Below are 9,984 nucleotides of genomic sequence, written 5' to 3'. Positions count from 1 at the left end.
TAGGGTTTTAAGATCAAAGTTTCTTTCCCCTTTTTTTTTTTCTTCTAGTCGACATGCATACATATATATACATATATATATATATATATATATATATATATATATATATATATATATATATATATATATATATATATATATATATTTACATGTATAGATCTAGGTGTTTATGTATTTACTTATGTATAACAAGTTTATAATATGAACATGAATTAACAAAGATCAAAGTTTATGTAAATAGTTTAGGGTTTATGTTATATCTTTGAAGATTCGAAAATGACTAACAAAGAAAAGAAAAACACGATGAAGATTGAAGATTAAAGCGTTGAGAAACTTGAAGAACACCTTGAAGATTCATGAAGAACACGAAGAACGCGAAGAACACTTGAAGATCACCTTGAAGATTGGTGGGGATTTCGATGGGGGGTGGTGGTATTTTTGGTTTTGGGCCAAAAATAAGAGAGAGAGGGAGAGAGATTTGGGAGAGAGTTGTAATTGTGATTTGGTACATAGAATGGGTTAGCCTAGGTCTCTATTTATAGGGAGGATAGGATTATTCTAGAATTAGGGTTTAATAAGGAATTACTTAGGGAACAAGTTGGCTTGGAAAGGGGTCTTGGGAGAGTGTCTTGGCTGAAAATTTTGGGCTAAAAGGGTAATTTTATCCTCCCTAAAATTGGCTAGGGTTTTAGGGTTAGGGTTTAACATTTTTCACTTTAAACCTTGCACTTTAATTTAGCTTAAATGGTTCCTTAATTATCCAAGTTTAATTATTTTTAATACACAAGTTTTAAAGTTATTTATTTATTCACAAAAGTTTATTAACTTATTATTTTTATTAACTTGTCGATTAATGTACAAAGTTAATTATTATATTTTATAATTATTAACGCTTAACAATTATCGATTAAAGTTTAATTATTAAGGTTAATTATTTTGTTGGGCATTTAATAAGGAAAAGTATAGAATAGAAAAATGAGGAATATAGAATGGAAAAATGAGGGTCGTTATAGTACCTCCCCGTTATTAAAAACTTCGTCCCGAAGTTTTTAGGTAGATTCCTCGTTTGCATCAGCAGTTGAGAAGATATGGGGATATTTCTGAAATGTCCCGTTCTTATTGATTAAAAACGTTTCATATTAATTGATTTCGTTGCGAGGTTTTGACCTCTATATGAGACGTTTTTCAAAGACTGCATTCATTTTTAAAACAAACCATAACCTTTATTTCATAAATAAAGGTTTAAAAAGCTTTACGTAGATTATCAAATAATGATAATCTAAAATATCCTGTTTACACACGACCATTACATAATGGTTTACAATACAAATATGTTACATCGAAATCAGTTTCAAGAAATGCAGTTTTTACACAATATCATACAAACATGGACTCCAAATCTTGTCCTTATTTTAGTATGCAATAGCGGAAGCTCTTAGTATTCTCCTGAGAATAAACATGCTTTAAACGTCAACAAAAATGTTGGTGAGTTATAAGTTTAACCTATATATATCAAATCGTAACAATAGACCACAAGATTTCATATTTCAATACACATCCCATACATAGAGATAAAAATCATTCATATGGTGAACACCTGGTAACCGACATTAACAAGATGCATATATAAGAATATCCCCATCATTCCGGGACACCCTTCGGATATGATATAAATTTCGAAGTACTAAAGCATCCGGTACTTTGGATGGGGTTTGTTAGGCCCAATAGATCTATCTTTAGGATTCGCGTCAATTAGGGTGTCTGTTCCCTAATTCTTAGATTACCAGACTTAATAAAAAGGGGCATATTCGATTTCGATAATTCAACCATAGAATGTAGTTTCACGTACTTGTGTCTATTTTGTAAATCATTTATAAAACCTGCATGTATTCTCATCCCAAAAATATTAGATTTTAAAAGTGGGACTATAACTCACTTTCACAGATTTTTACTTCGTCGAGAAGTAAGACTTGGCCACTGGTTGATTCACGAACCTATAACAATATATACATATATATCAAAGTATGTTCAAAATATATTTACAACACTTTTAATATATTTTGATGTTTTAAGTTTATTAAGTCAGCTGTCCTCGTTAGTAACCTACAACTAGTTGTCCACAGTTAGATGTATAGAAATAAATCGATAAATATTATCTTGAATCAATCCACGACCCAGTGTATACGTATCTCAGTATTGATCACAACTCAAACTATATATATTTTGGAATCAACCTCAACCCTGTATAGCTAACTCCAACATTCACATATAGAGTGTCTATGGTTGTTCCGAAATATATATAGATGTGTCGACATGATAGGTCGAAACATTGTATACGTGTCTATGGTATCTCAAGATTACATAATATACAATACAAGTTGATTAAGTTATGGATGGAATAGATTTGTTACCAATTTTCACGTAGCTAAAATGAGAAAAATTATCCAATCTTGTTTTACCCATAACTTCTTCATTTTAAATCCGTTTTGAGTGAATCAAATTGCTATGGTTTCATATTGAACTCTATTTTATGAATCTAAACAGAAAAATTATAGGTTTATAGTCGGAAAAATAAGTTACAAGTCGTTTTTGTAAAGGTAGTCATTTCAGTCGAAAGAACGACGTCTAGATGACCATTTTAGAAAACATACTTCCACTTTGAGTTTAACCATAATTTTTGGATATAGTTTCATGTTCATAATAAAAATCATTTTTCCAGAATAACAACTTTTAAATCAAAGTTTATCATAGTTTTTAATTAACTAACCCAAAACAGCCCGCGGTGTTACTACGACGGCGTGAATCCTGTTTTACGGTGTTTTTCTTGTTTCCAGGTTTTAAATCATTAAGTTAGCATATCATATAGATATAGAACATGTGTTTAGTTGATTTTAAAATTCAAGTTAGAAGGATTAACTTTTATTTGCGAACAAGTTTAGAATTAACTAAACTATGTTCTAGTGATTACAAGTTTAAACCTTCGAATAAGATTGCTTTATATGTATGAATCGAATGATGTTATGAACATCATTACTACCTCAAGTTCCTTGGATAAACCTACTGGAAATGAGAAAAATAGATCTAGCTTCAAAGGATCCTTGGATGGCTTGAAAGTTCTTTTAGCAGAATCATGACACGAAAACAATTTCAAGTAAGATTTCCACTCGAAATAAGATTGTTATAGTTATAGAAATTGAATTAAAGTTTGAATATGATTATTACCTTGTATTAGAAAGATAACCTACTGTAAGTAACAAAGGTTTCTTGATCTTGGATGATTACTTGGAATGGATTTAGAAAACTTGGAAGTAAACTTGCAATCTTGGAAGTATTCTTGATTTTATGAAACTAGAACTTTTGGAATTTATGAAGAACACTTAGAACTTGAAGATAGAACTTGAGAGAGATCAATTAGATGAAGAAAATTGAAGAATGAAAGTGTTTGTAGGTGTTTTTGATCGTTGGTGTATGGATTAGATATAAAGGATATGTAATTTTGTTTTCATGTAAATAAGTCATGAATGATTACTCATATTTTTGTAATTTTATGAGATATTTCATGCTAGTTGCCAAATGATGGTTCCCAAATATGTTAGGTGACTCACATGGGCTGCTAAGAGCTGATCATTGGAGTGTATATACCAATAGTACATACATCTAAAGGCTGTGTATTGTACGAGTACGAATACGGGTGCATACGAGTAGAATTGTTGATGAAACTGAACGAGGATGTAATTGTAAGCATTTTTGTTAAGTAGAAGTATTTTGATAAGTGTCTTGAAGTCTTTCAAAAGTGTATGAATACATATTAAAACACTACATGTATATACTTTTTAACTGAGTCGTTAAGTCATCGTTAGTCGTTACATGTAAATGTTGTTTTGAAACCTTTAGGTTAACGATCTTGTTGAATGTTGTTAACCCATTGTTTATTATAACAAATGAGATGTTAAATTGTTATATTATCATGATATTATGATATATAATATATCTTAGTATGATATATATACAGTTAAATGTCGTTACAACGATAATCGTTACATATATGTCTCGTTTCGAAATCATTAAGTTAGTAGTCTTATTTTTACATATGTATTTCATTGTTAATACACTTAATAATATATTTACTTATAATTTAACATAATTAACCAAGTGTATCAATATCTTAATATGATTCATATGTACCTAGTAAGACGTTGTTATAACGATAATCGTTATATATATCGTTTTCGAGTTTCTTAAATTAATAGTCTCATTTTTATGTATATAACTCATTGTTAAAATACCTAATGAGATACATACTTATAATAAAATCATGTTAACTATATATATAACCATATATATGTCATCGTATAGTTTTTACAAGTTTTAACGTTCGTGAATCACCGGTCAACTTGGGTGGTCAATTGTCTATATGAAACCTATTTCAATTAATCAAGTCTTAACAAGTTTGATTGCTTAACATGTTGGAAACACTTAATCATGTAAATAACAATTTCATTTAATATATATATAAACATGGAAAAGTTCGGGTCACTACAGTACCTACCCGTTAAATAAATTTCGTCCCGAAATTTTAAGCAGTTGGAGGTGTTGACGTATCTTCTGGAAATAAATGCGGGTATTTCTTCTTCATCTGATCTTCACGCTCCCAGGTGAACTCGGGTCCTCTACGAGCATTCCATTGAATCTTAACAATCGGTATCTTGTTTTGTTTAAGTCTCTTAACCTCACGATCCATTATTTCGACGGGTTCTTCAATGAATTGAAGTTTTTCATTGATTTGGATTTCGTCCAACGGAATTGTGAGATCTTCTTTAGCAAAACATTTCTTCAAATTTGAGACGTGGAAAGTGTTATGTACAGCCGCGAGTTGTTGAGGTAGCTCCAGTTGGTAAGCTACTGGTCCGACACGATCTATAATCTTGAATGGTCCAATGTACCTTGGATTTAGTTTCCCCCGTTTACCAAATCGAACAACGCCCTTCCAAGGTGAAACCTTAAGCATGACCATTTCTCCAATTTCAAACTCTATATCTTTTCTTTTACTGTCCGCGTAGCTCTTTTGTCGACTCTGGGCGGTTTTCAATCTTTGTTGAATTTGGATGATTTTCTCGGTAGTTTCTTGTATTATCTCCGGACCCGTAATCTGTCTATCCCCCACTTCACTCCAACAAATCGGAGACCTGCACTTTCTACCATAAAGTGCTTCAAACAGCGCCATCTCAATGCTTGAATGGTAGCTGTTGTTGTAGGAAAATTCTGCTAACGGTAGATGTCGATCCCAACTGTTTCCGAAATCAATAACACAAGCTCGTAGCATGTCTTCAAGCGTTTGTATCGTCCTTTCGCTCTGCCCATCAGTTTGTGGATGATAGGCAGTACTCATGTCTAGACGAGTTCCCAATGCTTGCTGTAATGTCTGCCAGAATCTTGAAATAAATCTGCCATCCCTATCAGAGATAATAGAGATTGGTATTCCATGTCTGGAGATGGCTTTCTTCAAATACAGTCGTGCTAACTTCTCCATCTTGTCATCTTCTCTTATTGGCAGGAAGTGTGCTGACTTGGTGAGACGATCAACTATTACCCAAATAGTATCATAACCACTTGCAGTCCTTGGCAATTTAGTAATGAAATCCATGGTAATGTTTTCCCATTTCCATTCTGGGATTTCAGGTTGTTGTAGTAGACCTGATGGTTTCTGATGTTCAGCTTTGACCTTAGAACACGTCAAACATTCTCCTACATATTTAGCAATATCGGCTTTCATACCTGGCCACCAAAAATGTTTCTTAAGATCCTTGTACATCTTCCCTGTTCCAGGATGTATTGAGTATCTGGTTTTATGAGCTTCTCTAAGTACCATTTCTCTCATATCTCCAAATTTTGGTACCCAAATTCTTTCAGCCCTATACCAGGTTCCGTCTTCCCGAATATTAAGATGCTTCTCCGATCCTTTGGGTATTTCATCCTTTAAATTTCCCTCTTTTAAAACTCCTTGTAGCGCCTCCTTTATTTGAGTAGTAAGGTTAGTGTGAATCATTATATTAATACATTTTACTCGAATGGGTTCTCTGTCCTTTCTGCTCAAGGCGTCGGCTACCACATTTGCCTTCCCGGGTGGTAACGAATCTTAAAGTCGTAATCATTCAACAATTCAATCCACCTACGCTGCCTCATATTCAGTTGTTTCTGATTAAATATGTGTTGAAGACTTTTGTGGTCGGTATATATAATACTTTTGACCCCATATAAGTAGTGCCTCCAAGTCTTTAATGCAAAAACAACCGCGCCTAATTCCAAATCATGCGTCGTATAATTTTGCTCGTGAATCTTCAATTGTCTAGACGCATAAGCAATCACCTTCGTCCGTTGCATTAATACACAACCGAGACCTTGCTTTGATGCGTCACAATAAATCACAAAATCATCATTCCCTTCAGGCAATGACAATATAGGTGCCGTAGTTAGCTTTTTCTTCAATAATTGAAACGCCTTCTCTTGTTCATCCTTCCATTCAAATTTCTTCCCTTTATGCGTTAATGCAGTCAAGGGTTTTGCTATTTTGGAGAAATCTTGGATGAATCTTCTGTAGTAACCAGGAAATCCTAAAAATTGACGTATATGCTTCGGAGTTTTTGGGGTTTCCCACTTTTCAACAGTTTCGATCTTTGCCGGGTCCACCTGGATACCTTCTTTGTTCACTATGTGACCGAGGAATTGAACTTCTTCCAACCAAAATGCACACTTTGAAAACTTAGCGTACAGTTTTTCTTTCCTCAATACTTCTAGCACTTTTCTCAAATGTTCTTCGTGCTCTTGATCATTCTTTGAGTAAATAAGTATGTCATCGATGAAAACAATGACAAACTTGTCAAGATATGGCCCACACACTCAGTTCATAAGGTCCATGAACACAGCTGGTGCGTTAGTCAATTCAAACGGCATAACCATAAACTCGTAATGACCATAACGCGTCCTAAAAGCAGTTTTTGGAATATCATCCTCCTTTACTCGCATTTGATGATATCCAGAACGTAAATCGATCTTCGAATAAATCGACGAGCCTTGTAGTTGATCAAATAAGTTGTCAATTCTCGGCAGTGGATAACGATTTTTGATGGTAAGTTTGTTCAACTCTCTGTAGTCAATACACAACCTAAATGTACCATCCTTCTTCTTGACAAACAAAACAGGAGCTCCCCATGGTGATGTGCTTGTTCGAATGAAATCACGTTCTAATAGTTCTTGCAGTTGGCTTTGCAGTTCTTTCATCTCGCTGGGTGCGAGTCTATAAGGAGCACGAGCTATTGGTGCAGCTCCTGGTATAAGATCTATTTGAAATTCAACAGATCGATGTGGAGGTAGTCCCGGTAATTCTTTCGGAAATACATCGGGAAATTCTTTTGTGACGGGAACATCATTGATGCTCTTTTCTTCAGTTTGTACTTTCTCGACGTGTGCTAGAACAGCATAGCAACCTTTTCTTATTAGTTTTTGTGCCTTCAAATTACTAATAAGATGTAGCTTCTTGTTGAACTTTTCTCCGTACACCATTAAGGGTTCTCCTTCTTCTCGTACAATGCGAATTGCATTTTTATAACATACGATCTCTGCTTTCACCTTCTTCAGCCAGTCCATGCCAACTATTACATCAAAACTCCCTAACTCTACTGGTATCAAATCAATCTTAAATATTTCGCTACCCAGTTTAATTTCTCGATTCCGGCATATATTATATGCTGAAATTAATTTACCGTTTGCTAATTCGAGTAAAAATTTACTATTCAACGGCGTCAATGGACAACTTAATTTAGCACAAAAATCTCTACTCATATAGCTTCTATCCGCACCCGAATCAAATAAAACGTAAGCAGATTTATTGTCAATAAGAAACATACCCGTAACAAGCTCCGGGTCTTCCTGTGCCTCTGCCGCATTAATATTGAAAACTCTTTCGCGGCCTTGTCCATTCGTGTTCTCTTGGTTCGGGCAATTTCTAATAATGTGGCCCGGTTTTCCACATTTATAACAAACTACATTGGCATAACTTGCTCCGACACTACTTGCTCCGCCATTACTCGTTCTGACACCATTTGTTCCTTTCGTTCTGTTAACTCCTGGTCCGTAGACCTCACACTTCGCCGCGCTATGACCATTTCTTTTACACTTGTTGTAAAATTTGGTGCAGAACCCCGAGTGATACTTTTCACACCTTTGGCATAGCTGCTTCTGATTGTTGTGTTGTTGCGGTTGTTATTGTTGTTGGAATGATTGTTGTAGTTGCTGTTGTTGTTGTTGTTGTTGTTGTTGTTATTGTTGGGCCGTTTGTTGTAGTTGCGATTGATGTTGCGATTGTTGGGATAATTGTTGCGATTATTATTGTAATTGCTGTTGTTGTTGTATTGGTGATTCTTATCACCGTTTTCCTCCCACTTTCTTTTGACTTGCTTCACATTGGCCTCTTCAGCCGTCTGTTCTTTAATTCTTTCCTCAATCTGGTTCACTAGTTTGTGAGCCATTCTACATGCCTGTTGTATGGAGGCGGGCTCGTGTGAACTTATATCTTCTTGGATTCTTTCCGGTAATCCTTTCACAAACGCGTCGATCTTCTCTTCCTCATCTTCGAACGCTCCCGGACACAATAGGCACAATTCTGTGAATCGTCTTTCGTACGTGGTAATATCAAATCCTTGGGTTCGTAACCCTCTAAGTTCTGTCTTGAGCTTATTGACCTCTGTTCTGGGACGGTACTTCTCGTTCATCAAGTGCTTGAATGCTGACCACGGTAGTGCGTACGCATCATCTTGTCCCACTTGCTCTAGATAGATATTCCACCATGTTAACGCAGAACCTGTGAAGGTATGCATAGCGTACTTCACTTTGTCCTCTTCAGTACACTTATTTATGGCAAACACCGATTCGACCTTCTCGGTCCACCGTTTCAATCCGATCGGTCCTTCGGTTCCATCAAATTCCAAAGGTTTGCAGGCAGTGAATTCTTTGTAGGTGCATCCTACATGATTTCCTGTACTGCTAGATCCAAGGTTATTGTTGGTATGTAGCACAGCCTGTACTGCGGCTATGTTTGAAGCTAGAAAAGTACAGAATTCCTCTTCATTCATATTCACGGTGTGTCGAGTAGTCGGTGCCATTTCCTTCAACATAGTCAAATGAAACAAGTTAATCATACAGAATATTAAGAGTAGTTAATAGTATTTCGTAGCATAATATGAACTCATTTATAAAAGCTTTTTCTTCATATTAGCGTTTTATAAGTTTAAATTCGGGTAGTACCTACCCGTTAAGTTCATACTTATTAGCTAATATACAATTCAACTACTACAATTCTATATGAAAAACTGATTATATTAATATTTCGCGTTCAAACTATTATACAATATTTTACAAACTTACAATACCGCTTATTTTACATAAAGCATGAAATATAGCACACAATAACTTTGATACAAGATAGTTGTGAAGATAATTCTAGCTAGTACACAAGTCATTCAGCAAAGGCAATAAAGACACGTAATTCATACGTCCAGAAATAAGTCATGCATTCTGGTTTTACTAGGACTACTTCCCATCCTTGGTCTTGTGGAACATAACCGTTATGGTCATTGATAAGACAACGTGTTGTAACGTCAAAGGGACGAGGGTTACGTAATGACCAACAGTCTCGTAATAACCTAAAAACCTCATTTCTTACCCCAATTACCGACTCCGTCACTTGTGGGAATGTTTTGTTTAATAGTTGTAGCCCGATGTTCTTTTTCTCACTTTGGTGAGAAGCGAACATTACTAACCCGTAAGCATAGCATGCTTCTTTAGGTTGCATGTTAGCCGCTTTTTCTAAATCATGAAGTCCTATATTCGGATACATTGAGTCAAAATAATTTCTTAACCCGTCGCGTAAAATAGCATTTGGGTTCCCCGCAATATATGCGTCAAAGTAAACACATCGTAACTTATGGG

The sequence above is a fragment of the Rutidosis leptorrhynchoides genome, chromosome 7, assembly GCF_046630445.1.
Source record: "Rutidosis leptorrhynchoides isolate AG116_Rl617_1_P2 chromosome 7, CSIRO_AGI_Rlap_v1, whole genome shotgun sequence".
NCBI lineage: Eukaryota > Viridiplantae > Streptophyta > Magnoliopsida > Asterales > Asteraceae > Rutidosis > Rutidosis leptorrhynchoides.
This window is presented reverse-complemented; position numbering follows the sequence as displayed.